The sequence below is a fragment of the Felis catus genome, chromosome A3 (assembly GCF_018350175.1).
Source record: "Felis catus isolate Fca126 chromosome A3, F.catus_Fca126_mat1.0, whole genome shotgun sequence".
Lineage (NCBI taxonomy): Eukaryota > Metazoa > Chordata > Mammalia > Carnivora > Felidae > Felis > Felis catus.
The window spans coordinates 140,147,028-140,173,501 of NC_058370.1; the positions used below are offsets into that span (position 1 = coordinate 140,147,028).

General features: G+C 46.9%; 1 long non-coding RNA gene across 4 annotated transcripts; it reads left to right on the plus strand.

The window, feature by feature from the left end:
* Positions 1–15,558: 15,558 nt before the first annotated feature.
* On the plus strand, positions 15,559–25,320 carry LOC123384663. 4 transcript variants are annotated; one of them, XR_006596135.1, is made up of 8 exons: positions 15,559–15,763; positions 15,865–15,963; positions 18,338–18,699; positions 19,412–19,762; positions 21,309–21,473; positions 21,688–23,277; positions 23,452–23,555; positions 24,030–25,320. It is a non-coding gene; the product is annotated as an uncharacterized LOC123384663 (long non-coding RNA). The 4 variants fall into 4 exon arrangements; XR_006596134.1 differs by having other exon boundaries at positions 21,688–23,555; XR_006596133.1 differs by having other exon boundaries at positions 23,452–25,320.
* The last annotated feature ends 1,154 nt before the right edge of the window (positions 25,321–26,474 follow it).

Below are 26,474 nucleotides of genomic sequence, written 5' to 3' on the forward strand. Positions count from 1 at the left end.
AGACAGACTTCCCAGGCTGATACTACTTGCTGAAATGTCCTTGACAGATTCTTCCCAGTAAACATACTTTGGGCCGTTTGATAAGTTTTATCCCCCCGCTAAATGAAAGGCCTGATGCCGGGCTTTAATGATCTTTTAGCTCTGTTAGCTCGGTAATTGTAATTGCCCCTTCTCTGTTTGTAACCATCTGAGGGCTGGAGACAGCGTCCATGAGTCAGACCCCAGTTTATTTCCTTGGAAGAGTAGGTGGGATTGAGTCTCCTTTAAAAATTGATAGAGCAGGGAAGCTATTTTCCTGAAGCCTGGTATCTACAGCCTACAATGTCCAGTAATGTCCCCAAACTCACACAATTGTTTATCTATCCTGGAGTTAGTAGCACTATAGTCTCTAATTCAGTTATAATGTCCCTTCCTAGCAAGGGAGTAAGGGTCTCTGGCATTATCAGGAAAGAATGAGAAAAAAATTAGTTTTCCCCATATGCATTCCAGGGACAGAGAGAAAAATTTAGTTATAAGTTTTCCGGAGACAGAAAATTATGTTGTATTTGGACGGTTGGCCAGGAGTGGAAAGGAGGACAGAGAAGGTAGCTCCGGGATCAAGAAGGAAATGAACCGGCCTTTTAGTTACCTGAGTTTTCCAGTTACCCAAGGTTACGGGCTTCCGATAAACAGCCGGTTCTGGGGAGCCACCCTGAGGAGCCCCAGGCCCCATCAGTCCCTTCTGAGGCCACTGGTTATCTGAGCCCTGCAGATGGGGATCCCCGAGGGCCTTCAGACCTCCAGGGACTGTCTGCACACAAGGGGCGTGGCTTGCGGGGCCTTGACTTCTGTTGTCCCTTCTGAGGGCAGTCTCATTTCCCGTGCCCTCACTGGCCACATAAGTGGCATTTGGTGCCAGGCCATCCAGCAGTCTGGTCTGACACAGTGCATGAGGCCGAGACTAAGGCCTCAGATTTTTCTTAAGCCTCCTTTCCTGTTTTCTTTTTTATTTTGATCTCGGTTGTAACCTCCCCGATTGGCAGCTCGTAAGAACTCCTCCAGGGCCCCTTCCGGGCCAACAGCTGATTTTTGCATTTCCTCTGAATATTTAGGACTGATTGAGTGAAAAATTTGTCCTTTAAAATTGTCTCAGCCTCAGGGGTGTCATATATTTATATTTAAATATATAAGTTTATATATTTAAATTTAAATCTCATATATTTAATGAGAGCCTCCCTCAACCTCTTCAGGAAGGCCCTCGGGCTCTCACTCTGTGTTTGTAAAACAGTGGCTTAATTCAGCATAATTTAAGGGCTTAACCTTAGACATCCTTAACGTCTCTAAAGCACAAACTTGGAAGTGGGGGCCATGCAATTTCTCAATGGGATGAGCATAGTCCCAATTAGGATCTTGGGATGGAACTTCTTGGGCCCCAGTAGGAAACCGGAAGTTCCTTATAGGACCTCCAGCCCCATGAAAATTAATCAGTTGTTGTTGTTGTTTTTTCTCAGAGTTTATGGATCAAAATCATCCCAATTTTTCAGAATGCATGCCTGAGAGTATTGACCTTGGTTGGGGAATTGCCCATCTACAGGAAAAGGAGGAAGAGGTATCCCTTATCTTAATTTTCCATAGCTGGCCAGGAGAAGCCTCCTGTCCTGACCCTGATAGTTGGACAGCAGAAGAAGTCTCATCTCCTGGCCCTGCATTCTGGCTGGCTGTGCGACTGGCAGCCAAAAGCTTTGTCAGTCTTGCAAGGTGCTGGGAGCAGTCGCTCTTATACAGGCTTGACCCTACCTCTGAGAGCTGACCTGGTCTTCCCTGATTTCTCCTATCCCTCTGTTTTCCACCTGCAGGACTTTGGGCGTACCGACTGTGACCAAGCAAGACTTCCCTGGTTGTAGAAGGATGTACTTTTATTTTGGCCCAACAGTAATTGTCTTTAGAAACATATTTTAAAAGGCCGGTAAAAACCATTTTTTGTAAGGATAAAATTGGCCATCAAGGGGGGGGGCTAAATGGGCCAAAGTAGAGATCTATTCCCTTGCCCTTTTCAGCAGAGCCCACAGAAGTATGTTCCAGCCATGTGGATAAACATGTATACGATGTATACCTATTATTACAAATTGGCAGACACTGGGCTAAGCGTAGCAAAATGGCTCCTACGTATTCCAGTAAAAGGCCCCTATATATCATAGTTGTCGATCCCCTATGTGGCACAGGCATCCACTCCCATGCTAAACAGAAACAACAAAACGTGGAACATTTGGAGTCCGGCAGTGAGGACATTGTCACCGTCTCCCCAGGCTTTGGATCAAAGCAGGGGCAATTTCAACCAAGGCTTGAGTAAAACAACTCAAAAGGGCGTGCTGTCCTGCCCTTTTGGTTAAAATCATATTTTCCCCCATCTTTTTAGGCAGACAAAAGGGGAAAAAAAGCTTTTGTTTACCTCTTGTTTTTAAATCAGAAGCTTACCAACAATCCAAGAAAACTTTGCTTTTTTAACAGAGAGTAAAGCAGAATTTTAATCTTATACTAGTGTATTTTTAAAATCCATTTATTTTAACCTTAGTCCATCCTGACCACATATAAAATTTCTTCCCAAAGATTTCCTTTCACAAACCTTCTACAACTTTCCTTTGCTTTGAGATTGTGACCTAAGCCCTTTTTTCTCCAAACAACCAGTCTCATTTGGGACAAAATTACTTTCTTTAACCTTCAACAGAAATGTATTCCCATTCCTTATATCTTTCTTACATATCTCCTACTTTTCTACATACGAGTTTCTTTCCTTATTTTTATCAGTGTTAATTACATTTAGCAGAATTTTAACTCTTAGAAACCTTAGTCTCCAGTGAAAACTAAGTGGTAACCAATTGTGGACTATCTGTTACATTGGAATTTTTTTAGATGGCAAACTTATGAATCCATTAAACACAAAGAATTTTTGTTACAGATCTAAACATTCTTAGTTAGTTGGTTAGTTGGTTTTTTAGCAACCTGGGTAAGGTTTTGGAACACTTCTATATATTCATCAGGGTTATCTGAAAACTTGCCCAGGTCCTTTTGATCCTTAGAATCTTGCAAGGAAAATGGAACCTTTATGGGGCCAAATACACCCTGAGGCATTTCAGTCAATAGATACTTTGAACAGGACTTGATTTTAGGAGGAGAATTTTTTTTTTTTTTTTTTTTTTTATCCCTGGCAATCCTGGATGAGGAGGGCATGAGGGTCTAGCAGGTGGCTCTTCCCGAGGAGAGGCCTCAGGAGGCGAGTCTACAAATTCTTGCCTTTCTTGGCCCCTTGAAGGCAAAGAAAGCCTGCACATAAGGAACTTCTGACCATTTACCCTCTCCTCTACAACATAGATCTACCTGTAAGATAGTACTGTACGGAACACCTGCCACAGGAGGCCAGGGCTCTCCATCCTCCAAGAGAAACTTCAGACGCCTCTTTAGCATTGGCAGGTTCAGGATTAAGCCCTGGCCTGGATCAGACTCCCTAGGAAGTCTGACGCTGCCTTAAGCTGAACGAGGTGACAACAGAAGCACAGGTTGGGGCTCAACACTCACTTCAGCCCTTTGGTCAGGTAGGAACCTTTCTTTCCTTTGTCTCATTCACACACAGTCCACACAGCAACTCCAACCTGCTGCCCAGCACCCAGCACCTTAGAATTGGGGCTTTGTTCCTCACTCCTTATGGAACCATTCAGGCACCTCTGGGAGGTGATCAGGCTCCCTTTCTTCCTCTTAGGGGCAGATCAACCAAAATGAACCTGGGTTCTTACCAGTCTGATGGGTGGCGCTTGCTGAGCTGGTTCCTGGGCCTCACGGGTTCCATTGCACACACACAGGGTCCTCGTCCCAGGGCGCCAGAAGGCTAGTCTCCTTTGGATCAAGTGATCCGCTGGTGCCAGGTGAGGTCACTTCTCCCGGGGCTCCGAGGTTCACACACCGACGATGAAGGAGGTGGAAATGCACTGTCTCCAAATCCCCAACGTGAGCCCCCATGAAATGTAGCAGGATTCTTGCACAGAGAGTCAGGACACTGAGGCTCTTCTTTCCAGGAAGCCCCTTTATTTGTGCAGGCATGGGCTCCGTGGGCTAAAACTCCAAAAAGGTTGATCCCCAAGAGCAGTGGGATGTAGCCTTTTATGCAATTTCTATTTCTTTGTCTCCCATATATGGTGACACATATAGTCTGATTGGACATAGTCCAAGTTACAAAGTTGTGTCAGAGTTATGCACACATGGTTAGGTGTTGATTGCGCCATGTTGCCTTCCTTGGTTCTGAGGAGGCCTCAACCACATTCCTTAAGGAGGGGCTCTACCACAGTTTAAATAATCCTATGCTCATGGGTTCCTGTTATCCCCACAGAATAACAAGCACAAAGGTTGTGCATACCTGTGCTATTGTGACAATTTCTCTGAAGTTTACCTCAAGTTGTCCAGTTTAGGAAAACAACATTTAAAGACTATCAGAACTAGAATTTAACATCTACAAAGGTGCATTATTAAAACATAATTTTTCTCTCTAACAACCCTCATTTCCAGAGATAGCCAAATATAGATTAGTTTGTTTGTAAAACAAGTTCAGTTTTAACAGACTTGGCCTAATTATTTACATAAGCTCAGCAAGAGTACTGACTGATCATGTAGATCTTTTAAAGTTTGATTTGCTGGAACTTTTCATAAGGAATCTACATTGAACTTTTCAGTAGCCTCCCCAGGCCAGAAGCCAAGCCAAATATTTGCCATCAGACATGCCTGCAACATCTGTAGATTTGGGTGAATTCATTCTATGAGGTCCCAAAGATATCCTGGGTTCCTGCACCTGCCAGGAAGTGACCTTCCTTACTCACCTGGTGAAGCTGCTGGGAACTCTGTCAGCAGGTGTCAGGCCAACATTTCCAAGGGGCTTTATTGGCATCAGGCTTCATAAAGTCAGTCTTAGTTCTTTAGAGTTGTCTGGTCATTTCCGAGTCTATGCATGTATCTCACATTTGACGTTCCAGTCTGGGTCTTGGTAAAATAACCAATGTTTCCAATGGTGTCTGATTCCAAGGAGAAGATTCTCATTGAACTTATGCAAATAACTGTAATTGCCATGGAAGAAAGAACACTCCCGGAGTTTGTGAATTCCAAAGTGTTTAGGTAGAGAAAAGTTAAATGCTTTAGTTTGTTTACAGAGGAATATGTTATCCTATTATTGTATGTCATGGATATCTTGAGAAAGTTTCCTTAATATGGAAGAGCACATATTGGAGCACCGGTAAGATTTCCAACAAAAGTCACAAAACTGTAAGAAAAAGGCTCAAATATGGACATGATTCAAGATCTGATGAGAGTTCCTTAGATGCAATTGACAAGGAAATTCACTTTCTGTGGCACACAACACTTACATAATCAGAATATTAAGTGATGACCTTATATCAGAACATGTTATAAGTAGGAATTGCATATAATCTCTAGAATAGTTATAGCATTTACTCAAATGTAACCTAAAGTTTACCATTATTTGACAGGGCTTTCCACTTAACATACCAAAGAAAAAGGCCTAATTGGTCAAAAAGACTTCATTTATAATATAAGTCCTAGTAAGGTTTGTTAAAAACCTTAGAAAGTTATAGAGCACATTCTAAATAGTATTATCAATCATTATAAATCTTTACTTATTTAACCAGGATGGCAATATGAGATTTCTGAAGCAAATATGTAGGGTTAGATAGGGGTTAGCAAAACTTAGCTCCTTTGACATTGAGGAGTTTTAACTAAGCAATCAAAGACTTGATAAAGACGAAACCTAAAGCTTTTGTATTTCAGGTGGGCAAAAGAGAAAAAAAAAATTTACATATTATTTTTTATTAAGAGCAGATCAGGGTGCCTGGGTGGCTTAGTCAGTTAAGCATCTGACTCTTGGTTGCAGCTCAGGTCATGATCTCAGGCTTCGTGGGTTTGAGCCCTGGGTCAGGCTCTGCACTACCAGTAAGGAACCTGCTTGGGATTCTCGCTGCCCCCTCTCTCTATGCCACTCCCCACTCATGTCTTCTCTGTCTCTCTCAAAATAAATAAATAAACTTAAAAAAAAAAAGAGCAGATCAACAATCCAAGAAAACTTTGTCTTTTGAACAGAGAGAAAAGCAGAATTTTAGCCTTATACCAGTGTATTTAAAAAATCCATTTATTTTAACCTTAGTCTGTCCTGACCACAAATAAAATTCCTTTCCCAAGATTTCCTTTGGAAAGTCTTTTGGACTTTTCCTTTGCATTCAGATTTTGTCCCAAGTCATTTCTCTCCAAACAACCAGTCTCATTTCGGACAAAATTATATTCTTTTACCTTCAATAAAAATGCATTGCCATTCCTTATATCTTTCCTACACATCTCCTACTTTTTTACTTACAGAGTTCCTTTCCTTATTTCCATCTGTCTTAGTTACACTTAGCGGAATTTTAACTCTTAGAGACTTTAGTCTCCAGTGAAAACTAAGTAATAACCGATTGTGAACTATTACACCAGAATTTTTAGATGGCAAGTTCATGAGTCAATTAAGCACAAAGCATGTTTTCCAACAGACCAAAATATCCTTAGTTTCTCTGCAATGAGAAGTCAAAAGCAGATAAGCCTTATCTTTAGTAATCAGTGCTTTAGCACTTCATCTCATTTAGAAAAGACCTAGATGTCCAATGAATTTAATCCCATTTATCATGCAAGCAAAACTTTAAAGTTTTAGGTTACCAAAGATTTTTAAAACTATCTTAATTACCCATGAAAACTTTGAGACAGAATTAACTATTATTTTAAGTCATATTTTTGCTAACAAATTACAACAGAGATAGCATGAGCTTATTTGAACTTTAGCAAACCTAGGTAGAATAAAAGTTTCATATTTAATGCTAATAACTCTAAAGACACATCTATCTTAATTAAACCAACAAGCTTGAATTAGTTTAAACACCAAATATTTTCCACTTGGGTCCACTTAAGAGACAATCAATATGTTCCCCATTGTCAGTTTTTACCTGGGACATCAGTGGGGGAATCTGAAGTGGGTGGTCCAAGGGGGTGCTCTTCACTCCTGATGCGGAGGGTGGACTCGGAGGGTGGGAGGAGGAACGATGGTGCCCAAGGCACTGAGGATGATAGAGGAACCAGTTATGCAGGCCACCCCCAAGGTGGTGCAGACACAGGAGGAGGGGGAGGGGAAGGCAGAAGAGATGAGGTGCTAGCTGACAGCAGAGGAAGAAGATTCCTGGTTCTAACCTTGTCAGCTGGAACAGAGGGGCACATACCATGTTTTTGTTTTGTTTTGTTTTCCACTGGCTAGTGGGATTAGGCAGTCCATGTCAGGGTGGAGAAGACCAGGAATTTCCCCAAAACAAAGAGAGTTTTGGCAGCTGCTCTGCTTGGGAATATTCCTTAAAGTCCCCCCCCCCCCCCCCGCCCCGGGGTAGACTAACCAGTTGGCTCCAATGAGAGCCATTAACCTGGGAAGTGAATGAGGGAGAAGCCACCACTATTAGTAACAGTGAGAGAGTCAGCACCCCTTCATCAGGGATGGCCTTTTTCCTCCAACAACTGAGTTCTATCAGGAGGAGGCCTGCTAGACATTCAATATCAGGAGGGAGTTTACTAGCCAAGCATATTTCAGACAAAAACATTCTGCAAAAAGCCTTGATATATGGGTCCTGATTTAGAGCCATGAAGTCCAGGACCAAGGGTACATCTGTCCATTTGCTGTTTCCTGCAGAAGAGATCTTACTGCCAGATCCTGTTATGGGCATGCAGTGTTACAGAAGATAAGTCCTTTACCAAATTTTGCAGTCCAAATTGCAAATCCAAAATTGTGAGTTAAAAGGCATCCCAAGGGAGAGTTCCTGGGGACTGAAGAGAGAAGGTCCATTACCACAAAAATCCCCCTGCCCATGACTCCTGAGTGGCGTCCCACTCACAGGATATGTCAGAGGTTCCTGAAGTGTCAAAGCGACCCAAGGTCGCTTTAATTCATTTATTATATGAATAAATAATTCATTTATTATATGAATAAAATCCATATGATCACCGCTGCCATTAGAGGCCATGTAGGAGGGAGGCCTGCCCTCCCCTCACTTCCCCACTGTATTCTAGACTATAAATGGGTGCTGGTATATGGAGCATGTGTGCCTTGGGGCAATGCTGCGTTGTACTGTGGTTTGCCTTGCTGAGAAGGCCACAAAGAACTCACCATTTTTAACTCATGGAAAGCACTGGAAAGGTTTTCAAAAACCAATTATGTAGTTGAGGACAAAGATGGAAAACAGTAAATCTAGAAATCCATCATGATCTAAGCAACATTCCAACACGTGTAGTCCCTACAGTCAACTTCCTAGGAAATGGTCCCAAGTTGGGTTTTAATTCAGCCGAGTACTGGTTTTGGCTGGCTCTGAACAGAGGTCCTGTGGCCAGAAGCAGCTAGACCGGGGATGTGGAGGGGATCGTATTACATGAATGAGGAGGAAACCTCATACAGGAGTCTTAAGATTGGGAGCCATGCTAGTGCCTTAGGTGATTGTCCCATGCCCAAGACAGACAACTTTGTATAAGGACAGGAATGAAGAGAGGAGATCAAGTTTCTGGGTCTTATTACCATTCCGGCCAGGGTACTAACTTCCAGCCAAAAGGCAGGCTTTCTCCTCCCCATAGAGTAGCCATGGGCTAGAGGATTGCAGCCTGAACAATCGACATGAAAGCATTCCAGTAAGACCAAACTTCTCAAAAAGCCCCTGAAATGAGAGCAAATGAAGAGAAAGTACTCACCAAGACTGCACTGCTCAGAGTCCAGATGAAAAGACTCATAGCCCCACATTGGGCGCCAAATGATGAAGTTTTAGGTGATAGGGTTTGGAGCTGATGGCCAAAAAAAGAATTCATGAAGATGTCTTTGATGCAAAAAGATGATTTTATTAAAGCACAAGGACAGGGCCCATGGGCAGGAAGAACTTCCCTGGGACCATGAAGAGACTATTTGGGAGTTGGGGTAAATAAAGTCCAGGGGAAGTTTCCAGTGAGATTTTCATACGCTACAGACTTCCAGGACACTGGAGGCCTGGTTATTGTCAGGCTAAGGTTGTTTATGCTATGCTATGCTCTATGCTCATAGAGTATATGCTCATAGCTATGCTATGCTATGTCCTAGCAAAGCATTAGCATTAAGACAGTAGGGAGTTTCTGGAGAAAGGTTTTACTCTGCCAGCCTCAAGTATTGGCCAATGGGCTGCAGGTTATAAGGAAATTTAATTTTATTTGCCATTTCGTTCTGCCTCTGTTTCCCACATCAGAAGGCACATGAAAAGGCATTTAGCACAGACTCTGGGATGAGAGGATCAAAGACAGTGATGAACACATCACACAGGCTGGTCAGTACGAGCTTTGGAACATGAGTGTGACTACAGGAGTCACGAGTGGGTAACTTTGGCCAGCTACGTGCTGGGACACACACCTACGATGTGCCAGGCACTGCATCCATGCTGACTGTTCAGGAGTGACCGGGAGAGAGACAAACCCTCCCCACTGGACTTGCAGTGGTATGGGACTAGACTGGAAACTGGTTTCTGGAAGCATTTAGAGAAAGTGCGCACCATGAGACAACTGCCAGATGTTTATATGAACACATGCACCTTTGGTCCCTGCAATGGTGATGCTTCCCAAGCTCCTAGATGGCTCCTGACATTAGCTGTAAGATGCTCAAAAAGTCTTTGCTGATTAATTTCCTTAGAACAGAAACCTGAATGTCTTGGGGTATGTGCTCTCCTGACTTGACTAGTTCACAGTGCTAATTGGTGGCCTGTGTGGAATTCAAACCTACGTGTGAACCTCCAAAACACAACTCATAACCACTAAACCTCCACTAGCCACACCTCTGCCAGCCACACCCCCAGGGCCTCTGGGCTGTATGCTGCCCACACCACGAGGCAGCTTGAGCCTGGTTCCACAGATACAGCCTGGGAACACTGGGGCTTCATCAACTTTCTCTGAATGCCTGGGATCACAGGACGCTTGGCAAGCAGAGGCACACGCAGGTCTCCGCACACCTTTCCACCTGCGAGTGGGAAAGCAGAGGTGGAGGCATGGTGTGTAACTAATCGAGCTCAGAACTATCATTAGAATCTTAGTTTCTTGATTTCTACTGCTCTTTGCCGCTCCTGGGATGGTCAGTACTTGTTGTTTGTCAAGATGCAGAAACCAGCCCACAGCAGGGAGCACGGAGAGTGAGGAAGAAAGAGAGTGTGCTTGGCACTCCCTGGAGCCTTCAGAACTGGGTCTGGGCAGGTGGGACTTTTATTTGGTCTTACACAGTTTCAAGTCTTCTTGGGCTCAGCACAGAGAAGCTATGTACATTATATGAAAAGGAATAGTCTAGAAGGAGTAGGAGCCTCTGCAATAGCGACTTACATTTTAGACGTTTCTTCAATATTAGGACATTCTCACCTGGGTTCATCCCACACCCCTTCCCCACCCACCTCAGGAAGAGCACCCCTGAGCGGAAGGGCCTGGAACATGACACTACACCCAGACCTCCTGATCGTCCTCCTCTGGCAGAGTAATTGTTTCCACGGCGCTGCCCCTCCGAGCCTCACGGGAAGAAATCAGCTGATTTCCACTGCCTGGTAATATAAAGGTGCAGGTCTCAGCTGAGCCTCGTGCTTGTAGGAAGACGACTCTCTTGTTTGCCCAGACCCGCCTGCAGCTTGCTCTGGGATGATGCCTCCTTATGCCCTCTCCAATTCATTCCACGCCCAACACATTTCTAGGAAGCAGGAAACACTAAGGCACTATTGGCGCAACAGACACTGCCTAGAAGTATGATTAAACTAGTGTGTTTTTTCCCTTTCACTCTCCGTACTTGTGATCTTTCCTGTCCTTGGGCAGAAGTAGACACAGATATACACACACACACACACATCTACATGCAGACACGTATTTGTGTCAGATCCCTTAAGTTTCTCTTACTATACAAAAATGCCAGACCTGGGAGAGTTTCTGCAAAGTGATGGGCTCAGGAGACGGTAGGTATGTGCCCAGAGAGGCCTCTGCACAGGCAGAGCCGTGGGGAAGGAAGCCGCAGGACAGGAGTTCAAAGCCTATTCTCCCTGCTTCTGACTCTGTAGGCCAGGTGCTGTGGGGGTCCCAGCAGCGTGACTGAGCCCTTGTGAGCCACTGTACCCAGCCTGGCAACCACAGCAGCTGCCCATCAGGGAGCCTCGGGGACACAGATGGATGTTCCTTGGCTTCTGCAGGTAACTGGGGCTCCTGCTGTGGTTGAGCCGAGGGCTAAGGAGGGGGGAGAGCCAGGGAGGGAGGCCTACAGGGGCCCTCAGGTGGCCCCTTTGCTGGCCCTGGGTCTGACCCCCCGTGACAGCCCAGAGGAGGGGAGGGGATACCCAGAGTTGACTGTTACCTCCCAAGAAGCTGAACCAGCCTGAAACCAGAAGGATTCAAGCACTCAGTCTGGGTGTTCGCCCCCCGCCCCCGGGGGTGCATAAAAGCAAAGTGAACTGTGTTTGTGAGGTAGGCAAGAATAATTATAAAAACCTCAGTCTTCCTCCCTCGCAACCAAAGCTTAAAACATATGTGACAATACAGAGGTAAGCTTATAATCAAGCTTTAAGTACAAAACACATATCACTGTCTGCACAGTGCAAATATGACCGTATAGCCACGTAACATAGAGAACGGCCCAGAAGAATTTACACTGGGGTATTGGTGGTGGCCACGCTGATGGTGATTGTATTGTTCAAGGTGATTTTTGTCTTCTTTATCTTGCATACTTTTTGTAATACAGTCTCATTACTGTGGGAAAAAAGGTACATGTATAGGGACAAAGTTGCTTTCAGCCTGCGTTTTCTCTTGAAGATCAGTTTCATACACTTATAGTTGTTTGCTTTCCTTCCAGAAATTTCTTGCTATTCAAACTAGCTATCAGCAATTTTCTCTACCCTATTCAGAGACATTCACAGAATGGGAAATTCAGAAATTCCATGTATCATTTTGGTATGCCTGAGTAAACCCCTTTTGGTATTACGAAATAAATGTGTTTTTATTCAGTGGTAGGTGATGATTCATCTAGAATTATGTCTTCTTTTATACTTTGCATTTTACTGAAACATCTGAGGATCATATAAGCAGTTGCCTCAAGGTTAAATAGGTGAGATACAAAAACTGTAACACTGAACGAAATCTTCCGATTAAAAGTTCAAACATTAAATACAATGGATCCCATGTGAGAGCCAATTCAACTCCGTATTCTGTATTTTGTAAATAAAAGACCGAAAATTCAGGTGAAGAGATCATTACAGGCCCAGCTTGTTCTATTACTACTTTAAAAATCGCCGTTTGGAGAAATTGATGTCAGGCTGCAGAAAGGCCCAGACGAGAGCCTCAAGCCAAGGGTCACGGGAGGCGGCTCCGTGGGTGGAAAGGTGGCACAGGGACCCTGCACAAACAACGGCACCATCACAACTGTGTTAAATCCAAACGTGGAGGCGGTGTTTCCAAGTCCCGCAGAAGGTGGGACCTAAACTGAGCGCCAGGCCCAGAGCCCTGCTGTCCCGGGGGGCCGTCAGTGCTGGGGGGGGCACCTGTCTTTTGGCTGTAACGAGAGGAAGGACCTGCCCCCGCCCAACTCCCGTGGTAGGAGACCCGTGTGCCGCCTGGGACAGTAGCACAGTGACAGCTCCACACACACGGGGCCCCCGCGGTGAATTGTAGCAGCAGCTCACAGTGGAGAAAGTCAAGAGGTGCGGAAACGGGGATACCGCGGGCCATGTGTCGGGAGTGGCAGGAAATGGGGGGCGGCTTGGAGACTCAGAAGCAGGGACGAGATCTGTGGATGTATCGGGGCACTGCTCACTGGGACTCATCTCCTCGACATACTTCCTCTTCAGGTAAAGGTGACATTGAAGAACTTAACCCAGGAGAAAACAGAAGGCCGGTGACACGCTGTGACAGCTGAATCCTGACACTGTGTCCCTTGTGGAGTCAGGGGAGGCCACCCTTCTCCCCCAGGACACTGTGCACGGCCGACCCTTCCCTGCGGCCCCTCCAGGACCTAAGTGGTTCTCTTTTCTTCCCCCCCCCCCCCCATCCCTCTCTCTTGTCTTTGTGTCTCCTTTCTCTCCTGCTCTCAGGCCTTCTCTCCTCTTCCGCATTCTCATCACGTAAGTGGTTTCTCAGGGGACTGGTACTTTGGGGATTCCGCCCGAAAGCAGTCCTCGTCAGTGGAGGGGCTGGATGGCTTCACTCGTGCATTTCGATTAGCCGAAGGGAAGGGAAAAAAGTTGTAGGATATGCACTTCCTGGAGTTGCTATTAAACACTGTAATTACCTTTTCGTCCAGAAAGAGCACTTTGCAGCATCTAACGTCCAGTAACTGAGGTCCTGGGAGCAGTCGGTTCCCCTGTGCAGCAAGGACCCAGCCTCTGCTCTCCCTGTGGGAAGAAGCGGGATGCTGACAGCTACACCCTGGTTTTGCCCTTTCAGCCGGAGCCGATGGCCTCACCCCAGCTGAGCCCCCAGCCATGCCGACGCAGCGTGTAAATGGCTATACGACTTCCTAAATAGTTCCGTGGCCATATTGTCTCTGAGGATAAATTCTTAGTCCACTTTTGCACTCAGTTCCTAGTTAACGTTTGTTTCAGAGAGACAAAGACAGCATGACAGAAAAGTCAGACTTCCAGGCTTTGGTAGGCAAAGAAATAGTATTTTTTTAAGTTCTCAATTACGATAAAAACCCACACACTTCCAGAGTGACCCCTCGAAGGGATTCCATGAAGGAATTCTGGTAAGTTGCAGACCCTTGACTGGCAGGGCTCTCTCCCTTTCGTGGACAGTCCTCTGGCTGGCGGTGGCACTCGGGAGGGACACTCACAGGACAGCTGCCTGCTGTCCAGAGCAGGGCGCACTGTTTATTGACCATCTGCACTTAAGCCCCGAACCGCGCATCCTGTGGTAGCAAGGTGAAAAAGGCCAGTTCCTCCTGAAGGAGAGCCAGAAGCAGATCCTGGGTGCTCGATGCGCTCAAGGGCTGTTCTTACTCAACAAGCGCTGTATGGGGACAACAGGGTAGAACCCAGGGTCTGGTGGGGGTGGGGGTGGTCATGGCTCTAGCGTGGATGCTGTGAGTGGAGAGAACAGTTCCCCGGCACCTGTGCTCATAGTCACGTCCGTGCTGGGGCTCGGACTTGAAGGGCTCGGACTCCGACATCCAAGACGGCCCATCTTAGCAGATGACGGAACTAGACGCTCACCAACAACCTATCACTACAGTAATTACGCTTTGTTTTTAAGGTTTTTTTCCTAGCCTTTAAGTTGGAGGGACACCTATATATCATTTCAAGGAAAACAAAGACAAAGAAAGGGTTTCTCTCTGGCTTTACCTGGTATTTATACCACTTGATTTGATTAACTTGTAAAGATTGATTAGTCTCCTAAAATCTAACATGATCTTCTGTATTACGTTCTGATTGCTTCTTTCAAAGCCACACCTCAAACAGGCTGGAACCAAAGTTACGTCTGTGGTTATTGCTTATATGTACTTATTTCCATTAAATCACAAGTCCAAATACCACACCTTATTATAATCTGTTGTCAGAACAATTCTGGCCAGATGCTGAGCCCTCAAAGCCTCCTATTTCCTTGTGTGAAATGGAGAGTAAGAGAACCAGAACTTTAGCAACACGGAGTTAGTGACTCTGAGACCTCATCTGTTTCCTATGAAGTCTGCAAGGATAAGGCATCGCCCCAGCCTCCCTGTCCTGGGACCCCGGGATCGGCCACGTCCCTGTCCTCCATCCTGGGTCTGCTTCTGCCTGCATGGACACTGTCGTGGCCCCGGGGGTCAGCCCCCTGCCCTGATGGACACTGTTGTGGCCCCGGGGGTCAGCCTCCTGCCCTGTTGGACACTGTGGTGTCCCCGGGGGTCAGCACCCTGCCCTGTTGGACAAGGTGGTGTCCCCGGGGGTCAGCCACCTGCCCTGCTGGACACTGTGGTAGCCCCAGGGGTCAGCCCCCTGCCCTGTTGGACAGGCTGATGGTTGCAGAACTGCTAACCCAGGCACCTGTCAGGCCAAGTCTGGAAAAAACCCAGGCCCTCTTTGGAGAAAGAGTGAAAACTTTGCTTCTAATAATTTTATAACTCTCTACTCACTTTTTAAAGGACAGAAACACTCTATACTCAAGTAGAAATTTGCATGCAGCCCCTCACTAGGTGTGGCACAAAAGCACATTTCCTGATTTTCCTTTTCAGCTCAGGCTGCCCGAGGAGGTGGTCATAACCAGCACCAACAGCGTGACTTTTATTTGCAGTGGAGAGCCGTTAAAAGGCTTTCACAAGAATCGAGTGTGTGTGTGTGTTCCAGGACTTTCATTTCAGTCCCACATATTAGACTTGCAATCAATATTTGCCGAATGCTGAAGAGTGTCTTACGCTACATTGAATTACACAGAAAGACATCTCAGGGTGGGAAAAAAAAAAAGGCTAAGCGTACAAAAGCAAAGCCAAGAGAAGGGTGTTCTCTTTCTTCTCACAGAGCATAATGTGCCACGGAAAATACTGCTGCTAATTAGGAATAGCTCTCAGCACATTTCCAGGGGTGTTGCTGTTCTCCAGCGCATTGTGACCGCCAGGGGACACGTGGGGCAGAGGGCCCCCCACCCCGGGCCCTGAGAGGTGGGGTTGTTCTGTGAGGTCAGGGCGCCTCAGCCAGTGTGTCTCATGCCATGACTTCATAGAGCAAAACGTCCACAGGTCAGTTCTATCTTCGAAGAGATATTTTCTCTTTCATTTTATTGCACTTCTGACTCTGGATTTTCTTAACTGTTTTCTCATACGTGTTTTTTCTGTCGTAGGGGAATGGTTGGAATCTCTCATCCATATCTGCACGCTCTGGATGGGTATTTCCTGTGTCTTCTGCTGTACCTAGTCTCCAGATACTTATCAGTGCCTCTGTAAGTCATTCTTCTGTGTTCTAGTAAGAACAAATCCCTGAAAAGCGGTGTGGCTTAGTGGGAAGCACACAGGTTTTGGTGTTGAACAGACATTTGGGTCAGACCCTTACAATGTCACTTCTTACTCCTAGGTCACAGTCAGTTTACATGGTTTTCCAAGGTTTGGCTCTCTCCTCTGGAACAGGAGGCAAGAGTAGTGCCTGATGGACGGGACAGGGCATCTCACGTCCCTACACACTTACCTTCTTCTCTAAGGAACCAAGGGAGGCCATCTCCAGGGTTTGAGAGTCTCTGAGGCACAGGACAGGCAAAATGGGTGGAGTCTGTTACCTACACCAGGACGAAGGTGCTTCTAGAAGTTTTCAGTGACAGACTTGGCCTCGGAGTTACTCTGTCCATGAATACAGCTGAGCTGAGGGCCACAGAGACCCTGGAGACACTAAGCTCTACTAATGATCTTGGATTAGTTTTGTCTTAAACCACGCATTTACATTTAATTATTGATAGAAAGCTGTTCGTGGTGTTCATGACCAACAGACATGCGTGTGTCGCTGTGCGTCTGCTCGCTGAAGAGCATTTGCTCAGAACCCCAGGTCTGACACGCGGTCATGACACCAAAGACAGCCTCGGCCCCATCGGTTTTCCCGCTTTGCAGAGCTCTGGACTCTCCCCCCAGAGGCTCTCTGCCTATTCAGCCAGACTTTGCTGTTTGTTTTTTATTAACCATGCATGTTTTGGTCTGTCTGTAACTCTGCATTGACCGCTGCTTCTGCGTCTGGGGACGTGGGCTTTGCCCAGCCATGCTCTGTGCGCCACACAAAACAGCTGCAGGGGCCGACGCGTGTCCACAACTGACTTCGCGTTCACGCACCCAGCTTCACGCACATTTCTCTTAAGAGAGAGTGACATGTGATGTGATGTCATGTGCTTGGACACATAGGGAGTTCACAGGATGAGGCCGATGTTAATGGAGGGAGGCCCCTGGGATCCGCCTTCTTCGCTCCCCTCCTCCCCACGGCAGCACCCAGCTCCCAGATTTGGTGAGCAGACCTGCCGGCCGTGGGTGCGGCCTCGGGGCCATGCCTGGGGACCAGGGACTGTACCTGCTGGCCCCACGGACGGAGAACCGGCGGCGAAGGTCGTGCCGCGGAGAGCAGAGGCACCTCTCTCTCCAGGCAGCTGTATTTCAACCCTCTGTCTTTAGAATTTGTTGGATTTTGTTGTAGCACTCACCTGCATAAACCCACTTTCTAAAATGACCAAATTATCCTTAACTAAGTTCTGGTAAGAATCTTCCTGTTTAGAGAAGTTCAGAAAATTTACGTTTGATTTTCAACAATGGTAGGGAACACCCACCTCACAATCACCCAGCTGCCAGAAAAGTGCAGCATTTCCTCCGTGAAAGTAGAAAAGAGTGCGACTGGCCTGCCATTTTTCAGAATCTTCTTTTCATTCTGGTTTTTCATATGTTTGGCGTATATTAAAAAGTATAGTATTCGAAAGAAAGCCAAACATCAACAGGCAAATCCATATCTACATCAGAAACACACCATTTATAAGAACACATATGTCTGAAAATGCATCCAACTCTTTAAGGGAAAGATGATGCTTAAGAGCTAAGTGACAAACAGGTGCTGTGATGGGTACACCATCATCGTTGTCTGTCCCACAGAACTGTGTATATTTAGGGGCACCTGGGTGGCTCATAGGTTGAGAATCCCGACGCTCATTTTGGCTCAGGTCACGAACTCACAGTTTATGAGTTTGAGTCTCGCATTGGGCTCTGTGCTGACGGCACGGAGCTTGCTTGGGATTCTCTCTCTTCCTCTCTCTCTGCTCTCCCTCGCTTTCTCTCTCTCTCCCTCTCCCTCAAAAATAAATAAACATTAAAAAGGAGTTTCGCATACACAGTTTCGGTTTGGGTTTTCCTTCGTTTTTATTGTGGTGAAATACACAACACAGAGTTCACCGTCTTCACCATCTCTGAGAGTACAGCTTAGAGGCACGACATCCGTTCACTGTTGTGCAGCTGTCTGTCCCCATAGCTTTTCATCTTGTAAAACAGAAACTCTGTCCCCATTAAACACTAACCCCCTCCCCGCCCTGGTGCCCATCCCACCTCTGTCTTCACGACGTTGACGACCCTTGGTGGCTGTGTAAGTGGACTCTCCTTGCAGTTCTTAGGAGAGAAGGAAGAAGAAACATTCGTTACAGAAGCTTTTCATTTTATCGGAGCCAAAACCAGACTGATTTTCATGATGACAATGAAACATTTTAAGTCTGATTTTGTAACACTATATGAGTACATTTCAAAATGGCTTTTAAAGTAATAATAATAATAACTTTAAAAACCAAGTTTTCACTTTATTTTTAGGTGTCTAAACTTAGCCTGAGCCCTCTGGCTGGTTTTCATAAGCTTGAAAGGAAGCCAATCTCCTTAGAAAAAGATTTCTTTTTTCTTGGGGAGTTTATGGCTCAAGGCATCAGTGACAGGAACTGGAGATGTTTTGTGTGCTGCACCGAAGGCTGAACATACCTTAGTCTGGAACTTAAGAGAACCGTGTGGTGAACCGAACACTGGAAGCTGGCTACGTGTGGCCTGAGCCGTGACACTCAGCACGGTGGCTAATATCTCACATGAGCACTAAGTTACGGTTTGTCAGAGAACTCGTGAATACTGCAAATCTGAATGCCGTCTGACTCTAAGAAAATGCTTAACAGCTGCCCTGCGTACAGGTAAGCGGCTACTGTGCGGGACAGCGGGTCCTGGGAGCACAAGGCCCCTCGGGGTCTCGTGCGGTGCCCGTGATGGTGGTGACACTTCTTCTGTAGCCGCATTAAAACCCAAGCATATCCTGCATTTCCACTGTCCTCAGACACACAGGAAACAGAATGTGTTTTACTCTGAATAATATCAGAGGGCGCGAGGGAATTTTAAAAAAGGAAAGTAAAACAAAATTCCAGAGCCCCATGACACTAGGACATACAACAAACTGGAGAGACTCCACAGATACACCTAAAAATAATTTGGCCTAATAAAGCTTGCTTGGTCTAAGAAGACCGCGAAAGCCCTCTCACTTAATGAAATCTCAGCCAAACAGCACAAATAATTCTAATCTCATCTCTCATAACTGTGTTTTTGGACAACGGAACATCATAATATTGGATAGAATCCACAGTAAACTGATTCCGCCTAAGGCTTTAGTGAGTGTGTGGTCCTTTACCATGTGCAAAACACACAGTTTGGTTTGTTAGGGTTTTGTAATTAAATCAAATCTCTAAATACATTGAGCAGAATAGATATGTGTGCAAAAAACACTAATGTTCAGAGAGCATAAGTGTCCGCTTGGCTGTTATTCAAAATATCTCAGAATCGGCTTACATTGAGAAGCCCAATATAAACATGGTATCTTTAATCTTTTCTACAACAACTCTTTGTTTTCCAAAGTGACTGCCCTTGTAAACTGCCTTCCATACCCATGTGTGAGCAGCCCACGGAGGGAGCCAGCACGGAGGGGAACCAGCGGAGGCTGGAGACTGCTGACCGCCTAAAGCAAGAACAGCAATGTTTTAGAAGAAAAACACTTCTGTGGTCTTTGCTCCGAAGCGTAGAATTGAAACATGCAAACTCAATCAGAATCCATTTCCCTGAGGAGAAAATTCTCCAGCTCGGGAGGCGACTACCCTGTGGGAAGCCGTAATTTCCAGGGAGGCACTCGTCCTCCTCAGCGACACTCGAGGGAAGAAGATGTTAGTGGAAGGCAGAACCCCAGGCTGCTGGGGCATGTGGTTCCGCAAGGTATGCCAGCTGGGGCTGGGCGTTGAGAGGAGCGGATTTCCCAGAGGAAGGGAAAGACTGGTTTCCCGTCAGGCGGCTTGAGGGCCACGTCCCAGAAGCTGGGGAGGGTGTGCACAGCCAGATAAGGGATGACTGAGGATGTGGAAGTCCTTAGAGGGCAGAGTAAGTTAAGGAGGGTGCGTGTGGGTGGACAGGCGTGTCCTTGTACGCCGTGTGGGTGGGATTAGACAAGGACTAATTGGATGTCATGGAGTCAGTGTTTCACCTCATTAGTTCTCAAGGGCCAAAAGTTTCCAATTCACATATTTCTTTATGTTCCTGTAAGGTGATTTGTTTCTGTCCTGCTTTTTACTTGTTGAGGCCCCAAGGCCTGTCTCATAGCAATGGTGGCTTTCCAACCTCACATTCACCTATAGTCACCATTGCAGAGATTATGGAAAAGTAACAGGCCAGAAGTTTTAGATGCTGCTTCTTGTCTTGTTTAATAATTTTGCGTGCCACCCGCACCCAGGGGCCACGTCAATCTCCTCTGTGTCGTTCCAACTCTATGTGCTACCAAAGCGAGAATTGCTCGATACTTTTAGATTGGTCTGTATGTGGATTGTGACCCATGGGTTGCGCACTAGAGCTGCAGCTGCAGCTCTGTGCCCTCGAGGAGATTCCCTCGCAGAACAGACGCAAGATGGCCGTCCTCCGCCATACCGAACCTGTTGCATGGGAACTCTGTCGTCTAACGGCACAGCTTGGGCGGCTTCGCCGGCAATCCTAATACGGCAATAAAGTTCACAAAGTTCATTTATGACTTGGAGGCAGTCACTGAAATTCCTGGTCTGCCTTGTGGTTGTAAAAACAGGAGACTGTCATTTGTTTGTCAAAAATGGAAAAATGAACTACAGTTGAGCCATGTTCTTGTGTAGGTTAGAAAAGCAGTAGTCTTACTCATTGCTATTACTCAATATAGTAATAAAAATACACTAAGTTAGTGTTAACAGGATGCTTACCTGAGCACGGGCTTCCCCACAACATCAGAGAACGTTAGCAACTTGGCGGACAGCATTTCTGTCTTGCACAGAAGGTAGAGCAAGACACCCGAGAAACCAGCTTGGATGTCTCCAGTCCACCTCAGCTCAGACTACTTATGTTAGAACTCTTGATCTTTACCTCTTATCAGTGGTCCCTGGCTCTCCTGTCTACAGATTTCCCTGCTTCTGTCAGTGCCCCCCCCCCCATCTCCAGTTGGACACCACCTCGTCTGCCTTAATTCCATCACTGGGTTTCCACCTAAATATCTCTTGACATCGTTCCTTTTACTCCACCAGCACCTCCACACCATCATCTCTTGCTTATATTTCCTCAGTAGCCTCCAAAAATATGTCCCCACACCCATTTTTTCCTCCACCCCAACCCCATCTCTATGCTTCAGCCAGAATGACTTTTGTAAACATAAACTTGAGTATGTTATGCCTCAGCTCCACCCCCAACAGTAGCTTCCTCCCTTTTTTGATCAAGCTCAAAATCCTAAGTGTGGGTTTCTTCACTTCACCAGGAAAACTGGGCAAGGTGGCACTCCTCTGGGTGGACGTGCCATCTGCCAGCCGCATTTGTGTTACCCTCTGGCAACGGCAACAGTGCCAATGACATGGGACACGCCTGTCACGAGCCACCCAAACTCTGCCCCATTCTGCCTTTGCCCTGAACGCACAAGCTGAAGGTATGATCACACATGGGATGTCACCACTTTTGTGAGATGGCAATAGGGAAGATGGTGGGCCATGAGCTGACTCTTGAGTATTCTGTTCAGAAGAGATACAGGCCAAGTCTGACACCCACAGAGCAGGAAATACAACTTCCCACAGGGAAGTGGGGGGTGGGGCATGATGACACAAGATGCCACATTTTCTAAAGACTTTATCTTCCAATCCAAGGTGCTCCAATCAAGAGCAGAAATGAAGGCTCGATGCATGAAATAACTGTTTGAAGTCCAGACTGATTCTCAGCAGGGTGGTCTTTCGCTTGACGATGAAATGGGGGCCCACGGTGTGCGCTACCACAGCAACAGCTGCTTGGTCAAGAGCCTTAGGCTCCGGTTACACCCCCAGCATCCGGTCATGGTCCGTATGACGATGGAAAACCCCAGGGCCACAGCAGAAAGCACCCAGAACATGTTGAGTCTGCCAGGTAGGTCCCTGCAGGTTGAGGGCTGGCATCTGCCACAGCTGATCGCCCGTCTGTGGCTCAGTCTTCACACTCGTAGAGGACACAGCAGCCCTGAATCACCTTTGTCACCTGAATCCAACATTAACATGGTAAGTACTCCTCTGCACATGCAGGTAACAATAGAAACAATTATGTGAGCACATAAATGTGCTTTATTGGGGAAAAGTCTCACTTTTCAAAATAATGTAATGTCTGTTTATTTTTGTGTTAATACATAAGCACAGTCAACAGAAAAAGTCAAATGTAGGGCTCATACAGAAACACAGCTCTCCTCTGAACCGTTTCTGCCTGTTCTGGTGAAAGACTTCCCAGAAGTAATGACCTTCAATTGTAATATTTATCTCAATATTTGAAGTCAGATGTCTCAATGTTATTTCTCACGATATTCTTACGATGAGTCCTGGTGTGATGGCTTGCTCCCTTCGTTGTCTTGAAAACCCAGTGGATGCTTTCATTGTGGGAAGTCCAGTCCTTAACTTCTGGACGTTTGTTTCATTTTAGTCCTTTGATGCATAACTTCTCTGTTTTCTATTTTCGAGCTCCTATTAGTAGAATGTCGTAGCTTCTGAAAAGAGCCTTTTATTCATTGCTTCGGGCTCCTGTGACCCGTCACTGTGACCGGGAGCCCTGAACGACAGAGATCCACCTCTCACGGCACCAGAGGCTCCGAGGCCCAGCCCGGGGCGCTGTCTGGTGTGAACCGTCTCTGGGTCTGCCGAGGGAGGTCTTCTCACGGCAGAGAGTGGAGTGCTCGCCCACGTCCACACTGCCACCTGGGCGCTGACCCACCGCGAGGACCGGCAGGCCCCCAAACATCAACGTGCCGGCGATAGGGTTCCAACATGTGAATTTTGAGGGGACACAAACCGGTAGTCAACGCAGGAACCTGAACATCATGTGTTGTTTTGTTTGTTTTCACTAATATTCTAAGTCCTTGTTCTTTTGTCTACTTTCTGAGAAATTTCTTCAATTTTTGCTGCCACACTTCTACTCACTCCGACTTCTGCCGTCTTCTGTGTTTCAGCTCTCAGAGGCTTTCTCTAAGTACACTTTTAGAACATCACTTTTCCCCTTCTGAATGCAACGCGTTCTCTTTTCGCTTTGAGGGTCGTCATTTTGTTTCGTTTTGTTTTGAAGCTTCTTCTGACTTGCCGGTTCTGGAAAAACGCCAGCAACACTGGCAGAGTCTTGGAGTCTCTCCTGACCCCACGTCAGAGCAGACAGTCCTTCCGACAAAAGCCAAGCGGCAACGTGTCCTGCGGGCCGCGAACCTGGCAGGCCAGCGGGGCCCGGCCGCGGTGAGCGGGGCTACCCTTCACAGCTCTGTCTCCTCCGCGTTTATCACCCTCCTTTCCTCGTGTGCGTTGTTCTTTCCTTCCATCTCTACCTTCTGGGTGTCGTAGAACAGTGACAGGGGCCGGATCATTAGGCGAGCTACCCCAGATCCTCTTGAGGCCTTCCCTTTTTTTCAGAGTGACCCTCACCCTCCCGCCTACATGGTCACCAGCTCCGCCTCAGTTACCCAAACTGCTCGGGGAAGAGAACCAGCGTGAAAAAGTCAAGCAAATCACGTAACGTAATGAAGCCGGGAAGGGTTGAGGGCAGGATTTGAACCCCAGTCTGTGCAGTGCCAAACCCTGTGTTCTTTCCATTGTGCCACAACGGGACATTATTTTGTATTTAATTTGTCCCAATTATGAAGAGAAGAGTCGAACCTGAACACGCGCAGTCAACCCAGTTGGTGGCTCCTTCAGAACGAACCATTTCACTACAGACTGTGGCAGAAGGTCCAAAGCCACGGGAGTTCTGGGTTCTCCGACACCCAGGAGGAACCTTCACACAACAGTCCCCCCCACGGCCTGTGCTGAAGAAAACAGCCCCACGTGTTTGTTCCTTCACTATTTTGAACAAAGTCAAAAAAGCTGAGAACCTTAGGAATAACATTTTAACGTGCAGTTTGTGTTGTCCCTGTTAAGTTTGCGTTCTGTGTCTGCAAAGCAGGGCTCATCAGATTACTAATTTGTATGTGAAACTGGTCATTTTTCCCCAGGTACTTCGTCTTGATTCTGAACAGTTGCCATCTATCGTCCCGGGTCACTGGGTGCAGCTGGAATTGCCCGGTTTGGAGCACGTACACTCTACTCTCTGTACTGACTGTGTCCAGCCGTTCACGAGCCAGAGCCGCCTGGGAACCAACCTGGCACAGGACGGGGCTCCCTGGGAGCCTGCGGTGCAGGCGGCTTAGGTTACATCCAGGCTGAGCCTGCAGGGGCCAGAGGTGGGAAACTCTAGGTACAGAGACGTGGCAGGGAGAGAAGACATGGAGGAACTTCTGGCAAGAAGAATAATGTTACCTGCCCACCTCACAGCCGCCCTTCTTCCCTGTTAAGTGTAGCCTACATTACGGGGCCCAGCCATCTGCTCAGCTAAAAACCATTCCCCAGCCTCCCTTGTATCCAAGGTGGCTATTTTGTTAGTCTCTGGTCAGCGAGACCTCAGATGGAAGAATTTGGGAGGGAGACCAGAAAGGCTTCTTGAAGGGGTGACGGGAAGCTAAACAAAGCTGTTTGCCACCCTCCTCCCTTCTCCCTCCTCCCTCCTCCCTCCTGACTGGAGGCAGATGCAATGGCTGGGGTTAGCAGCCACCTTGTGAGCTGGAGGATAGAATCCGAAGAACCGGAGAAGCTAAACACAGCCTGGGTCCCGGCCAGCAGCCCATGACTGCCCTCTTCTGGCTCTGCCCCACGAGGGAGTAATCTTGGTGCCTCAGTCCCTGTTGGTTTGGCTCTTCTGCTGTTACAGGGGAACCTGCAGTAAAAGTGATACTTTGTAAAGGGCAGTGGGTATCTGAGTAGCAAGGCACCCATTATGCTGTGAAAATCGATACTAGAAAGAGGGAATCTTGTAGGGGCCATCCTCAATGCTTCTCAAAGAACCGAGTTTGGGTCCTCTAGTGGCTGCAGACACTGGAGCCACAGCCCTGGTGTGGGTGGTGGTGCCTGGGGCCAGCAGACGGTGGCCGAGGCAGCAGGATGGGTGGGGACGGAAACAGGACTGAGGTCCAGGGAACAGATGCCCACCCAAGCATCCGTCAGGCCCTCGGCACACCGGCCAGCTCCAGGAGGGCTGTGTTTTCTTTCCCACAAAAGAGCGAACACAGATGTTTTCCAGCTGTTGAGGAACATTGTCAGAGTAATAGTAACATATGTTGGGTTCAAACATATGAAATTGCTGATATTTGATTTTTTCATGCCCAAAGTATGAATTTCATAATATCCAACTCTGTGTTTCTGACATTATTTTAGTGTTTGTAATGTTAAATAAAATTAGTTTGCTCTTGCTTTCATATTTTACATTGTTTATATTAATTACTAAATATTTATTTTTCAAGTTATTAATTCTTATTTTTATTTTTGAAATTTGTGTTAACATATTTATCTTTAAAATAACTTACTCCCTTGTATATTTAGTCATTTTATGAATTTTGTATTTCTAAAACGCGTATTCTCTAGCTCTGACTCACCTTTGTTTTGTCACTTCATGCTGTTTATTCTGTCCATGATGATCCTGCCATGGACCAAACGGGTAGCAGGTACAGGGGGTCAGCAGTGGGGGGACTGTGAGCCTCCTCTGTCTGCCCACCTGCCTGCTCTCTCCACGACCCCGCAATCATCACGGCCAATCTGAAAGAAAAATGAGATCTCAACATGGGAAAGTGCATATGTGAGCTCTCTAAGCACATCTATTCCCTCCACGGATGAGAACACGTGGGCTGCTGGGTCTGCTCTGGACACTGGACAGCCTGCATGGTCCGCCCTCAGGCCTGCAGGCTCCCGTCCCGATGGGGGAGTCCGAATGGACTGGCTTGTGCAGATTCCGGCCGACTGGACAGACGCGGTACTGGAAGGGCCCCAGCGCCCGAGTTAGTGCTCAGACACCAGTGCGGCCTGCGGTCCAGCCCGGCCGGATCTTCCTACTTGCAAAGCAAGCTGGCAACAGCACTTTTTATGTAAACTTTACTGTTAGCTTACTTTCTGATGCTATGAGGGCCAAGCAAAATGTGTCTGTGAGCCAGATTTACCCCCAACGGCACTGCTGGGCCTGATGAGAAATCACAGCGTTTGCACTTTGGAGTCTCTCTTCTGCTTGTGGAGTCCTTGGATGGCGGCTGAGCCTGGGAAGGAGGCCCCAAGCCCCCGGCAGTGAGCTCACGAGAAAGTCCATGGACAGACACCTGCCTGTCCCCATTGACTGAGCTGTCTTCTGGTGGCTTACCCTGCAGCAGAAGACAGCGGCACCGACACCGATTAAGTAGGAAGAAATGGCAGGGGAAGGAAAGAGGTAAATAAATACAGTTAGCATTTGTGTGTTTCTTTGGGGTAAAAATGCACAGAAACAGGACAGCCAAGCCAATGCATACTTTTTTACTGTTTGAGGACTGGACTCCAGGTTGTAAGCTATCCCTTCATGTGCACTGAACTAACCCACAGGTAAG